This window comes from Bos mutus, chromosome 9, assembly GCF_027580195.1.
Source record: "Bos mutus isolate GX-2022 chromosome 9, NWIPB_WYAK_1.1, whole genome shotgun sequence".
In the NCBI taxonomy this organism is placed as follows: domain Eukaryota; kingdom Metazoa; phylum Chordata; class Mammalia; order Artiodactyla; family Bovidae; genus Bos; species Bos mutus.
Window position 1 is genome coordinate 91,233,793 of NC_091625.1, and position 16,337 is coordinate 91,250,129.

Sequence of the window (16,337 nt, forward strand, 5' to 3'; positions counted from 1 at the left end):
CTTTCTTTGACTGAAATATGCGTGAAGAGCGATACTCATGTGTGCAACCCACCCCCACCAACTTCTCCTCTCCCCCCTCACCCACTCTAAAAATCTTATTGAATATAAATGATAAGGACTGTTAGTAGGGAGAACTTTGAGTCCTTTCTGATTGATTGTTTAAAACAAGTAACTTGCAGATTTGGACTTAATTATTGTAACTCCACCTAAGAAATGACGTAGGTACGTCTCTTAGCTCACTGCAGATTTACTGTGAGGTTAAGGATGAATGGGCTAGAATTTCGTGTTAAAAAAGAGGATTGAGGAGTTTATTTTCTTTGAAAGGAAAAAAAAATCTTGGACTCAAAGAGGACCTTTCTGAAGTGCGAGAGATGGCTCAGTAAAAGCCCACCTACCTGCTAGGATGGATGTCCTTGATACTGAGATGACAGCTTCCTTTTTACATGTAACAAGACAAAACAGGACTCCGTCTAACCCCACTGGCAGGGCCATTGAAGTAGCTGAATGAAAAGCTTTTTGAAAACATGGAGGGCCACATAAACGAGAAACGAGAATATCTTTTCTCAGTTTATAGTCACCACCAAATGTTCAGTTGTTACTTAGCTGTAAAAATTGCCTGAGTAATTTAAGAAACAGCAGAGATTTATTAGTGGCCCGAGGCCAATTGAAATAAACCAAAAACAAAGAATATGCCTTAGTGCCCATTGGGGTAGTTTTTAAATGTAATTTAAAGTAGTTTTTCAGAATGTAATTGAGTATTGATGTGAATTTAAAAAAAATAAGAAAAACCTCTAATATACTACCACAAACTATCAAAATGTCGCTCAGCTTCATTTCTTGTTCTGAAGAGATAAGTGAATAGACATTTATTTGGATCCTTCGGTTGCAGTCAGGTATCCATCGTTAGTGCTCTTTATGGAATTTATCTATCTTTGGCTGTGCTGGGTCTCCATTGCTACATGGGCTCTTCTCTAGTTGCAGCAAGCAGGCGGTGCTCTTTGTTGCGATGACTTCTGTTGTTGCAGAGCAGACTCTAGGGCTCACCGGCTTCAGTAGCTAAGGTGTGTGGGCTCGGTTGCTCCGAGGCATGTGAGATCTTCCCAGATGCGGAATCAAACCCGTGTCTCCTGCCCTGGCAAGCGGATTCTTCACCACTGAGCCACCAGGGAAGCCCCTATCGTTAGCAGTGTTGAGACCCCTGAAGCGTGGTTACTTTGAGTATAAGGCAAATGAAAAAGTGGCACGTGACGCCCATCGTGTTACCTGGGACGTCCTGGTTTTACGTCTTTGTCCCCTGTGTTACGACCCTGTTCTGATGTGTTGGTGTAAGTCCAGCTACTACTCTGTAAACCTTGGACCACTTCTCTAGAGTGACATTCTGTTAAGCATCCTCAGAGACGTTCCAAGGAGTGGATTATAGAAATTAAAAAAAAAAAAAAAAATCGAAATTTGTCCTAGTTCCAGAAAGAAGGAAAGCCAGAAATTTTGACAAAATTTTTGGCAAGCAGATCTTCTCCGGATGATTGGCTCACATGTGCTTCGCTGGCATCACAAACCCAACCATGGGTCATCAGTGCAGAGAAAGGCTTTATCCGGCTGGGTTCATCTGACAGCCCGGCAGAAGTTTCCTGGCACTTGACCTGTACTTAAAGCCATCAGCCACCACACAGTCCCCTGTTGGGTTGAAATGCAGTCCTCTATGGAGGAAACATCCCAGGGAAGAGACTGGACTCATTAAGCGTGGGCTCCAGCTTACAGAAGCAACACGAGCTGAGGAGCTCACGGTCTCTAGGAGCTGACGGTCTCCAAGAGTTGATCGTTAGGTCCATGGCAGCTGCTGGAATGTCAAGAGAAGGACCAAGGCCCAGCCCCCACCTCACACCTGGCATGTGCCTGTATGCTCAGTCACTTAGTTGTGTCTGAGTCTTGCGACCCCATGGACTATAGCCCTTGAGGCTCCTCTGTCCGTGGGATTTCCCAGGCAAAGCGGGTTGCCAGTTCCTTCTCCAGGGGATCCTCCCAACCTAGGGATCGAACCTGTGTCTCTTGCATCTCCTGGGTTGGCACGTGGCTTTACCACCAAGCCACCTGGGAAGCCCCAGCCCTGGGCACAGGTGACACAGACCCGCGTTTCTTCCCCTCCTTGCTGCCATGAGAAGGGTTTACAAACCCATGTTGGCTCCCTTGCCAGGGTTTATGAAGGCTTGCCAAATTCAAGCAGTCATTGAAGGAGAAGAACAACTAATTAGGGCAAGGTTGTCCCAAAGAGACAGGGATATTTTCTCGGAAGTTGCCAGAGAGGATGCAGGTGTTTGGATGTGTTTCGTGGCGAGTGGTTTGAAAAGTAAGTAGTAATTTCTTTTGAAGATGTAAAGAGATAACTGAATTGCAAACTCATGAAATTGGCCGTCTCAAAACGGACATCGTTTTCTTGTTGTGTAATACTTTCTTATAAATAGTCGATAGTCAGGACTCTGCTCAGACTGTCCTGGGACCTGTTAGAGTTTGGTTTTTAGTCCCCCTGTCTCCCAGCCAAGCCACTTAGGCGAAGAACACTGAGCCCTGTCCTAACTTCAATCAGCTTTACTCTGCTTTGTATCCATCATTATCAGCAGGGCTGGCCAAGTGCCGTTGTTCTCGGGGGCCACAAGAGTTCATTTACTTTCATAGTTCCTTTACCCACTGTATACAAATGATAAATGGACCTACAACTTGGAAGTTTTCAGTGACCTCTTTCTCAGTGTATGTGTGATTAGGGGGAAAGGAGGGAGATACTTGAAGAGAAAGAGGTGATTTAGGATTAGCTTGTGTAAACCCTGATATTTGTATCGTGACTAACACTGGATGGAAGAGGTTATTTCATCTTGAATTATTATTTGTAGTGCAGATCAAGCTTTCCTTCAACACCCATTGTAATTGCAGGGAGAGATCCGTTCCCAGGGCAACATTTCAGTTTCCCAAAATGTGGTGCTTGATGTTGACAAGAATCTGGCTCTTCAGAGGTCTTAAGAAATCTCGAAGGGCCTCAGACGTCAATCAGGAAGGTGGCCCCTGAGTTGACAGGAAGTGGGGTTGACTGTAGAGAGTTTCTTTCCAGGGAGTTCTCGTGCAGATCCAGAGGAGGTGGTATCTGGCACACCCCTCATTTAGCCTGACTCGTTGGTAGTGCTTAAAATTGTTTCAGCACAAGGCTTTCCAAACAAAAGCTGTATATATTAGGTTTGAGTCTTTTCAGACTCTGTCCATGGGGCAGAGGGCCGCAGCGTCCCCTCGGGGATGGGGAAAACCTGACTTCTGTTCAGTTTTCTACTAGTACTGGTTTCTACTAGTCCATCTCACTTGACGGATCCTCATGGGGATGAGTTACAAGCTAACTCTGGGGTTCCTTGGTGCTAACATGTCTGGTTTGGGCTGTTCAGGCCAACTTATAGCATGTTATAATCTGTTGTTTCGCTAAGCCACAGGTATGAACAGCCTTGACCGAAAGGCAGGTGGGTGGCCGTGTGTCTTAGGTGGTGAGTGGGCTCTGGGGACTGCAGTCACCGTTTCCCCGTTCAGCTTTTTTCTACTCATCACCGCATACCTGCCTTAGGGTAAATTATATACGATCATGAGGCTTGTAATTTGGGGGTTTGCTGAAATGTGCCATCACCAACGTCTGAGGTCTTCTGTGAAAAGGCCCAGGACTCGACAACTGGATGAAATGTGGATGCCATGGGTCCCATTTTGTGAGACGAGTCCTGAGAGCATCCATGTCACACTCCCTGGTGAGCACACGAGGGGTCTCTGGTGGGGTACACGTCAGCTATCAAGCACTGCAGGTCAGGGACATCCTTATCCCAGATCCTGGGCTTCCGAGGAGTATGATTATGGAAAACCACACAGCTTTCAGATACAATCGCCTCCCTTTCTCCTGTGCTTTCGGATCTGCCCAGGCCAACACAAACGCTCCTGAGATTGTGCTGTGTATGTAGACAAAGAATGTCTATTAGTGGCTCATTATCTTGGGTCATGTTCAAAAATCTCTGTGAGCTTGTTAAAATAAGACACTGTGCCTTCCTGAAAACTGCTATTCTGTTAAAACAAACCAAAAAAACCGACATGCAGTACAAGTGTCGTGTTTCTCCCTGACCTCAGAGTTGTGACTTGAGGCGCTGAGGGGAACCCAGGCCCAGGTTGGTGTAGATTGGGTATGGACTAGCTGGTGGGGGTCTCAGTGGGTCCTCTCTGCTCTGGGGGTTGAATTGTAATGTGACCCGAGTTGTTGCCTTTCCTGCCACCTCTGTGGCGGTGGAGCCCCACTTCCTGTCTTTATCATTTTAAGAGCTCGTGAGAGAGAGATTGAAATGAAAATAGACGGATGTAACTGAGATAACCTATCAAAATAGGCATGAAAGCAGTTTCTAGTTGTTGTTTAGTTGCTAAGTTGTGTCCGACTCTTTGTGACCCCAAGGACTGTAGCCCACCAAGCTCCTCTGTCCATGGGATTCTCCAGGCAAGAATACTGGAGTGGGTAGCTAGTTCCTTCTCCAGGAGGATTTCCCAATTCAGGAATCGAACCCACGTCTCCTGCGTTGGCAGGTGAATTCTTCACTGCTGAGCCACCAGGGGAGCCCTAGTTTCCAGTTGCGTGCGTGCATGCTAAGTCTCTTCAGTCATGTCTGACTCATTGCGACCCTGTGGACTGTAGCCCGTCAGGCTCTTCTGTCCGTGGGATTCTCCAGGCAAGAATACTGGAGTGGGTTGCCATGCCCTCCTGCAGGCGACTTTCTAGTTCAGTTCAGTTCAGTTGCTCAGTCGTGTCCAACTCTTTGCGACCCCATGAATTGCAGCTCGCCAGGCCTCCCTGTCCATCACCAACTCCCGGAGTTCACTCAAACTCATGTCCATTGAGTGGGTGATGCCATCCAGCCATCTCATCCTCTGTCGTCCCCTTTTCCTCCTGCCCCCAATCCCTCCCAGTATCAGGGTCTTTTCCAATGAGTCAACTCTTCGCATGAGGTGGCCAAAGTACTGGAGTTTCAGCTTTAGCATCAGTCCTTCCAGTGAACACCCAGGACTGATCTCCTTTAAAATGGACTGGTTAGATCTCCTTGCAGTCCAAGGGACTCTCAAGAGTCTTCTCCAACACCACAGTTAAAGAGGATCAATTCTTGGTGCTCAGCTTTCTTCACAGTCCAACTCTCACATCCATACATAGCCACTGGAAAAACCACAGCCTTGACTAGGCGGACCTTTGTTGGCAAAGTAATACCTCTGCTTTTGAGTATGTTATCTAGATTGGTCATAACTTTCCTTCCAAGGGGTAAGTGTCTTTTAATTTCTGGCTGTAATCACCATCTGCAGTGATTTTATGCCCCTCCAAATGCACATGAGGAGTAAAAGTCTTTTCTTCTTTCTTTAATTTTATTTCACTTTTCCTGGTGATGCTTTGAAATAGCCAATTCCTGATTTTAAATGTTAATTCTGGATAAGGAGATAAAGCATATAGAAAGTGAAGTCACTCAGTCATGTCCGACTCTTTGAGACCCCATGGACTGTAGGCTACCAGGCTCCTCCGTGCATGGGATTTTCCAGGCAAGAGTACTGGAGTGGGTAGCCATTGCCTTCTCCAGATAGCATATGCATGCATGCAAAGTAAAGACCTCAGGGAGGGCAGCTGAGCCCACTCAGAGGGGCAGCCTATGTAGGAGGCCAGGCGGGGTCCCAGGTGTGTTTTTTCCAGCTGCCTCTCCCCTTCAACCTTGGGGCTGGGAGCTGGGTGTTCCTGTCCTGAGAATCTCCATGGTCACCTTTCCTGGGTTCGTATGTTTTGGCATCCAAGGAACGTGAGGGGCTCATCATGTCGTTGACTAAGTCACGTCAATTCACTTCCACTGGTCCAGTTTGCAAATTAAAACGAAGAAAAGCATCTGCTCAACTGAGTGGCCATCTAGTCTGTCCAATTGTCAGACAGCTGAGGGCACCAGATTGAATTTCCCTGAAGCAAAATGGATATGTGAAACTTGAACATTTCTAAAATGGATGATTGTTCACTCTTCAAAAGTTCCCTTGCCCTCTAGAAGGTGAACAGGAGGGTTTCTGTGGACAGCAGCTTCTTCCAGCACTCTACAAATAAGATGTGATTAGGCCCATCTTTCTGGAGCATATGTGATACATAAAGCTGGCGTGCTGGTAAAAAGTGTTGAAAGTCTTTTAAAATTGACTTTTTCAAGTAGTAGAATTTTTTATCTGATGGGTTCAATTTTGCTAGTAGATATATACCTATCTAGTAGATATAGTTTTTGCTCTGGACTGGGGGAGGGGAAGAATACATCCTACTAGTTTGAAGATGAAAAAGTTAACAGTGAGGGCGGTTGCATCATGTGACCTGCCGCTCATTAATCTCACAGTATCTCTTCTTGGGGAAAAAAATGTCAAAACCTTTTAACCTTTAAGCTAGCAGGAGTGACGTGTTGAGCAAGCTGTTGCATAAAATTCATAAGCATTTAGCGTCAGCCCCCAGCCTAAGGGCTTCCAAGCAGTTGAGCTGATTTTTGCCAACGGAATGAATGTCATAGGACGGTTTTATATAAGTTGTCTAGAATGATTGAAGGTTTAGCTGGTAGACATTATACTTCCAGGATGACTGTGTGGACTTCTTTCCCTTATGTTCATGCAGCCCTTCATTCAATGTTGAACGTCCATGGAGAAGCCCCAGGCCAAGGAGTCGAGATTTCACAGCAGCAAAGACAGGCCTTGGCCCCGCTCACCCGGAGCCCACACACCCGGCAGTGCACGGGCTCCTTTGACAGCCCTTTCTTTTCCTCTTTCTCCTTCCTCTGCTTGTTGTCTCTCCTACCCACTGTCCCAAAGCTCAAGGGGTCAAAGTGCAGACTTGTCACATGTAGGTTGTTAACACAATTGGTTTTGTTTTTGTTGTAGCTCAGCAAGGGCATCAGCTTTGACTTGAAATATATGGAAGTCCTGATTCCTTGCTGTTTCTAATTTTTACTGGAGTATGGTAGCTTTACAATGTTGTGTTCGTTTCTGCCGGACAGCTAAGTGAAGTAGTATACGTGCCAATTCCTTGTTGGCTTGTGGTGATTCTGTTTGAGTAGGAGTGGCCCAGGGAGAGAGAAAGGTGTGGTGGGAGGGGGAGAACATTGGGAGGTGGAGGAAAAAGGAGGCTAATTAATAATTTGGCTGATGGGAGCAGGTGGAGAAGGGAAGGGTCCTGACTTTGTCATGGCCAGAGTAGCACGGAGCCTGGGGTAGAATCACTGCTGCCTCCATGAGCAAGGCGAAAGGGAGCAGGCCTCTTTCATTTACTTTTTCAGTCAATCACAGAGGTGCTCATAATCCAGACAAGGAGGGCGAAGGCGATGATTAGGCCAAGGCTCTGCCAGGGTTGTGGAACGGGGGGCCTCAGCCAATGGAGAACCTTCCAGGGAGGCAGCCGTCAAGTAGAGTCTTTTCGATGGCTGCCTAAGCGCCGTCAGGTGGAGAAGAGTGAAGAGCATTCCGCACAGAGGGGATGGCAGACGGCAGCCTGGTTCCCAGCGCCTGAGCATCGGTGAACATCTCTGCTCTCCGCTTGTGTTCCCGGGGTTCCCTGAGAACGTGGCTGGCAGAAGGGAGACTCCATGCCCTTCCTGCCCCCTCTGCGATGGACACTTCCAATGCAGTCCCGCATGCCCTCCCCACGGTTAGCCTGGCTGGTGGGCAGGAATCTCCATTTTACAGTTGAAACTCTCAGTAGCTAAGGAACTTGCCCAAGGATTGCATATTCAGTGGAGAGCAGCTTCAGAGCTTCCAGGGCAAGTGTCAGGTTCCAAAGGGCACACTTTAAACCAGAATTCTGAACCGCCTTGCCATAAATGAACTCTCTGGAGGGTTCTGCCAGACCCTGGGCCCGGGGACCCTGTGCCTCCCACCCGCCAGCTCCCAGGAAGTTGGATTTCAGCACTGTTTGCAACAGCTCAGTCCATCTGTGATGGTGCAGAAATCTCTGTTATATTTGGATCATTCAAAAGTCTGTGTATATTTGGGTCATTCATGCCAAGTGGCACAATTTTTCAGGATTTAGTATCTGAGAGACTTGATTTAAATGAATGAGAGACATCGTGGGGTATACAGGGTATGGAAGCACAGGAAATCTGAACATTGTCTAGACGCCCAGCCTTTGTGTCCCCCTGGGCCAGTGTGAAATCCCTGCGCTTCAGGTTTCTGATGTTCAAGGATTTTGTGCCCTGCCTTTCCCAGGGTCTGTTTTAGCGCTAATATGATATATATGATCCTTCTTTCCATCACATTGGAATTAAGAAGCTTCTTTGGGGAATCCAAAAAATTTGTATGCATCGTATATGTGTGGGCATGACACATGAAGCAAAACGTGATCTCAGTTTAAGAGAGGAGCCTTGCATATCCCCCGTCATAGGAATGAACTTCTCTAATAGGAAGGTTTTTTATTTTTATCTATCTTTTATTTTAATTATGCTTGGTTCTTGGGAAGACCTGACTTCATACTGTTCTACCCTAATAGGATGCGTGTGGCTCCACACATTTTTAGTAGGCTTTTAACTACAGAACAATAAAACATTTAGCAAATTATGGTAGAACATGTCTGCACACACTGCTCCTTTTAGATCTGTGCCAGCCATCCTGCTCCCATATGGGCTGACCAAGTGGATCAGCTGGACGAGGCAGATGGGGGCCTGGCATCCCTGAATAACTCTGGCACCTTCCCTTCAGCGTGGTAGGGCAGGCTGGCTGAGGTCTGGATCTGAGAGTGTTTTCAAAGGGCCTGGTTTTCTTGGTATTGCTCCATCTCCTCCTTATTTAGCCCACTGGTGGTTAAGCCATGAGTATCAGTGCCAGGACAGAGCACTTCCTGGGTAGGTTTTCTGTCCTGTGGTTTCACAATCGCGTGCCTCCTGCTTTGGGGGAGAACAGCAGACAGGACGGTGGATTCCAGTGTGCCAGCTTGGCTGATCACTGAGCTGCTCTGGTGAGAGCTTTACTGGGGGAAGAAATGAAGGCCTCAGAGCCTCTGTTATAGATGCTCTTTCTCAACTGTAATTTATAGAGAAGTGATTCTTCAGGCTGTAGGCAGGTTTCAGCTTGCTGCTGTTAGTAGGTCATTTGGAATCCTGTGTACTAAGTCACTTCAGTCGTGTCCAACTCTTTTGCAATCCTATGGGCTGCAGCCTGCCAGGCTCCTCTGTCCATGGCATTCTCTAGGCAAGAACACTGGATTGGGTTGCCATTTCCTTCTCCAGGGGATATTCCCGACCCAGGGATCGAACCGGCATCTCTTAAAGTCTCCCGTGTTGGCAGGTGGGAGCACAGATCACATTTACTTAAGGAGGAAAAAATGGGAGATAGAACAGAAGCCTCAACACTGAAGTTGACCTAATTCCTGTTTCTCCGTGCCGTTGGCCCACCTGTGGTCATTCCTGCTTGTCCTTACCGCACCCCCCACCCTCATTCTGTGGCCCTGCATTCATGGAAGCCTGGCCCCTATTTCCAGAGCCAGGTTTCCATGAATAAGAAAGGGCGTGGCTGCTTTGGGAGCCCTGGGCCTCCCTGCAGGGCTGGTCCCTCTGCAGCCTCGTGACCCAGGGGCCCTGGTACGGGGTGGCCATTTGCTGTGTGGAGCTCAGGTATGTGGGGGATGCATTCTGCATGAGGTATGAGTAGAAAGGCAAGTAATTGGGGGCGACACACACGTAACTTCAAAGTCAGTCTCGGCCACTATGTAGCTATGTTGTCTTTGCGAGGTTATTTCACTTCCTTGAACCTCATTTGCTAGTATGCATCATGGCATTAATGAGTTTGCCAGACTGTTTGCACAGATTGAGACCTGGACTTGGACTCACATATCCAAGGCCTGGACTTACATATGCAAGATCTCACTTGCCTATGTAAGTGACCTGGAACCCAGTGGGTTTCTGCTGGGTGAGGGTTGCCTCCCAGTCAGCTCACCTTCATTGTGCCCAGTTTATAAAAGATTGCATTTCAAAATTAAGGACAGTTGCAGCAAATGCATCATTTATGGCAGCTTGAGCTACAGAAGCTCAGATGGTAAAGAATCTGCCTGCAATGTAGGAGACCCAGGTTCGATCCCTGGGTTGGGAAGATCCCCTGGAGGAGGAAATGGCAGCCCACTCCAGCTCTCTTACCTGGAGAATCCCATGGACAGAGGAGCCTGGCGGGCTACAGTCCATGGGGTCACAAAGAGTCGGATACGACTGAGTGGCTGACACTACTAGGACTTTCACAGTGACGTTCCAGGTATAACTTACACCTCCAGGCACTGCTGTCTCTCAGTTTACTTAAAAAAAAAAAAAGATCTTTGCACCATATTCTCATTGAAAACTATGGTGCTTGGCCTCCTACTCTATGAAATTATAGCCAGTGTTAAGGGTGATCATGCAGCCCACTGGTAACTGTAAAGAGTGATCCCTGAACGAGCAAGAATGTGGTTCACAAAAACTCTCTGTTTAAGGAGTTTGGAGTAAGCGTACCTGCCTGCAGTGTCTCTTGGTTGTTGGTCTCTGGAGTGGCCGGTGTCTGTCTGTGTGACTAGGTTTTAGATGCAGGAGCTCGTTTTGGATTTGACACGGAAAGATGGGGCTGCATCGCACGCATAGACACTTCTGCCAGTGGGCACCGCAGCGGTGTGGCCGGGAAATGAGCGGGAACTGGGGAACCACAGATGCCAAGGCTCTGAGTTCTGGCTCTGCTATTTGCTGGCTGCTTTGTAAATGACACTGGGCAACGCGCTTCTCCCAACCCAGCTGCTTTGTGGAGGCGCTTCGATCTAGTTTGTAGGGTGTTGTTTATGAGACAGTCTATGAGGCGTAATTGTAGGAGCAGAAGAGATGAATAATAGATGAATAGTGCGTTCATCCATGTCAGCGTTACCAGCCAGAGGCAGCACGTGGAGGAGAAAAGGCTGGTCCTCCTTCTACCCAGTGACTTGGTGACTCACATACCCGTGTAACGCCAAGCAGGTCCCTAACCCTCAAACTGCAGCCACCTCTCGTGTCAGCAGGGCTCCCCACCATGTGAAGGGGCTTTGAAAATTAAAGCGCTTTCCAAACATGAGCTCTGTGGCCATCCTCTGGTCTCTGTACTGTTCCTTGATGTTTCCTTTTTCATCTTGACCTTCACCAGTGGATGGATCGGGTTACAGGCTCTTGAAACGATTCTATCAGACGCTTATGATCTATGCTAACACATTCCAGAAATCCATGGTCGTGAAAATACTTGCCAGAACACCATAATAAATTTCACTCACTGTTTGTTTACTTCAAGTTTGTTTGTTAAGACAGAAATATTTATTTCTCTTACTTGGCAACAAAGAAACCCAGAAATTTAGTCTGTAGATGTATGTGCATGTGTTACTAGATCATTCTCATGGGTCTACCCTGGACGATTTGAGGAATTTTGTGTCTTTTTCCCTTCTGCTTCCTATTGTGGGTCTCCGTGCCTTTTATTCTCCAAATGCTGATTTGCTCCAGATAGCAACCCTATTGTGTTACAATCTGGCAAATCTTACCCAGATTTAAGAACATAGCTCTGTCCCTTTAGAACTTGTAGCTTATTTTCATTGTCATTTTTCATTCTTGAGTAGCTTTTAAGTCAGTTTGAAGGATAAACTCATTAGCAAAATACTTGGAATACTCCAATAGATGATATCTCGATGCCAGTTTTGTGTGAATCATTCACACATTTCATAAAGTTGTATCTCCCCTTATGCCAAAGCCACAGTAGAAAGATTAAAAAAAAATTATTGAGCTATTTTTTGTCATGCATATAATGCCATGATGCCTTAATATATTTATATACATATATATTTATAATGTAATAATGACATACTGTAATAGTATGAAATTATATAAACAGTTGTTTCAGCATCATCTAAGTTTTACCAGCCACAAAGACACAAAGATCAAATCAAAATTGCTAAATACAGTCTTTCAATTACTGAAGCTTTTCATTTTGTTGCTAATAGCCCTAAATTTCCAAATATTGACCCTAATTTCTGGTTGAACCTAGGACAGCTGTGCAAGTCACAGTAAACTTTCCAGCCCCAATTCACTATTGTTTTAACAAGGCGTGGTAAGGTGATTTGCATGGTGGTTAAATGCATCAGTTTTAGGGTCAGACTTTCTGTGTCAGGGTCCCATGTCTGTTCACCAGTGTGGATATCTTTGTAAACCTATTTGACATATTTACTTAACTAGTCCAACTAATTGGATTTTAGGTTAGGTACTATGCTTCTGAGCTTCCCCAGTGGTTCAGCGGTAAAGAACCTGCCTGCCAATGTAGAAGACACAGGAGACAGTCCCTGGGTTGGAAAAATCCCAGTCCAGTCTTCTTGTATTCCTTTTTTTTTTAATATTTATTTAGCTGCATCAAGTCTTAGTGATGGCACTCAGGCTTAATTGCCCTGCAGCATGTGGAATCTTCCAGGAACAGAGATTGAAACTGCATTCCCCACATTGCAAGGATTCCTCACCACTGGGCCACCAGGGGAGTCCCACTCCAATATTCTTGCCTGGGAAATCCCATGGACAGAAGAGCCTGCAGGTTACAGTCCATGGGGCCGCCAAGAGTCAGACATGACTGAGCAACTGCAACAATAACAACTATGCTCTTACAGAATGCATGCATGTTGTTATATTTATTAATGATTTTTTTCAACTTTTACAAATCTATGTCTTAATTTAAGAAGACCAATAGGTACCAAAAAAAAAAAAAAAGACACTTCGTAGATTTTAAGACCGTAAATGATGTGGAAATGTGTATTTCCAGAATTTTACACCCCTCACATCACCATTTAGGAAGATTTTAATTGACTGCAGATATTAACATATATGTTGAAAAATTCCCCAGTGGTTCATCGGGTTCTCATCACCAATCTAAACCAAGACGGTAGGCACCCCAGGCATAGATATTTTGAAGCCTACCCATTGCCCACAGACTGAAATGGTTCTGCCTGGTTCTGCTGTTTAAGGACCTGGGAGGGCAAGACCACATGGACCCACTCAAAGTTAGTTAGTGGCTTTCTCGTTAGACTGCATCCGTTGAAGTCCTCTTAGTCTACATGTGACGAAACTAAGGCCCAGCAAATTTAGGTGACCTTAGTTACTGGCAGAATCACGTCTGGAGCTTGGGCAAGCTGACCTCCGAGACAGGGTCTCTCCTAAACCATTCCCCTACGAGGAGAGAGCTGAACACCCTAGTTCTTCCTGCTCCACTGGAGAAAGACATGGCATTTTAGAGCACAGAAATTCATCAAACATTGAACCATGGGCTGTTTTATTCACTCCATCTCTTCTTTAGGAATTATCTTGGGAAAAAAAAATAGAAAAAGTTATTCCGTTGACCAGTGATGACCAGTTATTGTTCCTTCTGTCAACAGGCAAGATGATGAATGAAGTTCTGGCAGCTTCCAGTGTCCCAGGCCTTGTAGACATAAGTGAGACGTGCTTCAAAGTTCCCATGTGCACCACATCGGATCTTGTTTAAGGAAGCGTTAAAAGGAACCCACCGTTACTATTGAAGGCTCTGTGCTCTCAGACATTGTTTCTGATTGAATCCAGAGGTTGCAAGCATGCCTCCCTGTATTACCTGTTGGAGCAGGTTTAATTTTATAAATTTTAAACACAAACTCTATGAGTTTCTAGTCCATAATTGTTCTTTTTGAGGATCCACTCAGATGAACAGTATTGCATCTGTAAGAGATATGCACTTCCACAGGACCAGAATTTTTTGTGTTTTTTTGTTTTTTTTGGAATATAAATGGCAACAAACTCCAACTGTAGCATCATCCCGTACCAGTGATGAGAAGGACAGATTGCAAGGAAACTGTTCAGGGAGATAATGTCATGTTGTGTTGGAACTACAGATTACTGGAACCATAGCTGTAGTAAACTAAGGCTTTTTTGCTTAAACACAACGTGCAAAAACTGTGGTTCTTGACTGGTGGCTTTCATCCATCGTTATGAGTCATCTCTTTGGACACGCAAACGTTGAACTCTTCAGTTTTTATTAAAAAGGAAAAGAGATGCAGTTTGAGAAAATCCAGGTTCAATGTAGTCTTCCAGGTATCTCACCCCAGCTTTTGTGTCCTGATCTTACGAACAGCAGGTACCTGGTGGTAGGGGAGAAGCCTAGGGAGAGAGGAGGGAAGGGAGTCATCCCATTGTATCATAAACATACTTTATAAGTACGTTTTTTAATCACTTCTTATTCAGGCAGAGATTATAAAAATTTGTTGCAAGTATTCAGACCAGGTTCTGGGTTTTGGAAATTATCAGTGTTCACAATACCTGCAAGGGGTGGGGGGTTGAAAAAAAAAACCCACAAACTCGAATATGAACACTCTTTACACTTAAAAGAATATTTTTATCATTCTTTTATTTGTTTTGGCTCTGTCACGAATTAAAGTGCTTGGAATGCTGTATCTGTGGTCTCTTGACATTTAATCAATGAGAACCTAACACTTTCACAGTATGCTGTCGCTTTGGACATTCATAATAAAAATTGAAACGGATTTTGGTCGGTAGTCGTTTATTTTGCTCTGTAGCTTAGTACCTCTTCCGTGGTTCGTCTCTGCCTGTCATCCGAGCGCTTTGTGTGGCCGCATACCTTGACATAGATACACGTACATAGTAAGGCTTTCAGTCCATCAAATCACTGTTCTCTGTATTTTGACAATCACTCTCTTTGTTGAAAGGCTGGGATATTTTTGAATGCTAAGTTAGATTATGCATTCTACAACACAGATTAAAGGTAATTCTTGAGGACTCTTAGCTTTCTGCAGTTTCTGATTATACCACATTTTCTATTAAATGCATTATAATATATTTTGATATTTTCTGTTAAATAAGTAGGTGATTGGAGAAGGCTGTGGGCAATCCAGCTATGAGCTTTTCAGTCACATCTTGTTGGTTTGGCTCTGCCCCATGTGTTGTGTGTTAGAGTATATTTTTATGTATTCCATAATATTATAGTAAATTAAGAAACTCCAGTGAAACCCACACACGTGAGCCTGCGTAGAAGACTCAGACCTTGCCTGGCACTTTCACAGCATTTGATATGGAAATAAGAAGAAAAGGTCCCTTTCCTTTTTCTCTTTTGTAACTAAACCTGCAGGTGGCAGATACGCCATTCATCTGTCTCCCACCTGCCATCACCCCCCCAGAAAGGAACAGCAAGGGTTGGGAGATAAACGTGGACGTTCGAGTGCATATTTGAGCGAATGACGTTGGGACTCTTCAGTTAGGGGAAGGGAAACCTAACAGGAGGTTCTGGGTTCTTTGCAGTGGGTGGGTGGCAGGAGAAGGAGTGAAATAGTGAACCAGCTTAAAAATAGGATCATTCCTTTAGACTGAGTTTTGTACAGTGTTCTCACTTAGCTGGGGGTGCATTTCTGTGATCAGGCGTCCATCCAGGACCCAGCTGTTACAAGAGTCGTCTTTTCTAAAGTCCCAAGACACTATAATAAGGTCAGAGGTTGATGCTTTTGTTCCATGGATGAATTCCCTTTTCCGAAGCCTCTACTACCCTCTCTCTTCTGAGCATCTGGACCTGCATCTCTCTTTGTGAATCAGCGTGAATATTTACCAGTCCACACTGCATCCCTACCTTCAGTCAGCAGCAAAGGGAAGCTTTCAAAAGTCACTATTCTCTAGGGACCTAAGACATTTTGAGCTGGTTTTAAAGACAGTATTAGGTGACTTTGACAAACTGAAGCTATTCTGTATTTACACGATTAGAAAGAATCCTTGATGTGGGTTGTTTAGTTTTATCAGTAGATGCTGGATTCTCATGTGAATTCTAATACTCTCGTTCAGATGAGACGGGTGGTCTTAAGCAATGTCTTTGTGGTTAATAAATTCTTCAGAAAGAAAAAAAAAACCCTAAACGTCTGTTTCAGAATGGTTCCCTGCATGGGAATTACACATAGATGATTACTTATTTTCAAAGCAATCTGTGTTTTAAATGATTGAAGAACACAAGTAGTTAAGAAAGCAGTTGAGTTTGATGCTTTAGAAGAAAGCCTCTTTCTGGTCATTTTTAGTGATTTTTCCTAAATCTGCTATTTCTACATCCATTTGTTAAAATTGGGGAATATTCCACACTATTGTGGATGGCATCAAATCACATCATTTTTACGGCTGGAGTTTCCCTCGGGGGACCGCTTCACTATGACCAGGAGAGGAGCCTGGTGCATTGTTTAGACTGGGCATATTTATTGTTTTATAGATTCTCACTGCACCTTCTGGTGTCTAGAAATGTTATGTTTACTTCTTTTATTTCTTCTGAGGTATACATCTCTT

General features: G+C 45.1%; 1 protein-coding gene across 20 annotated transcripts in view; it reads left to right on the forward strand.

Moving 5' to 3' along the window:
• The window catches only part of SCAF8 (SR-related CTD associated factor 8), a 218,001-nt gene that overhangs the window by 135,965 nt on the left and 65,699 nt on the right, over positions 1-16,337 (forward strand). The window contains exon 21 of one of the 20 annotated variants that reach the window (XM_070376931.1): positions 13,415-14,548. The exons of the other annotated variants lie outside the window; for them this stretch is intronic. The gene's annotated coding sequence lies outside the window, so the exon portion shown is untranslated. Of the gene's footprint in view, positions 1-13,414; positions 14,549-16,337 lie in introns of those variants that run through there. 20 annotated transcript variants of the gene reach the window in all.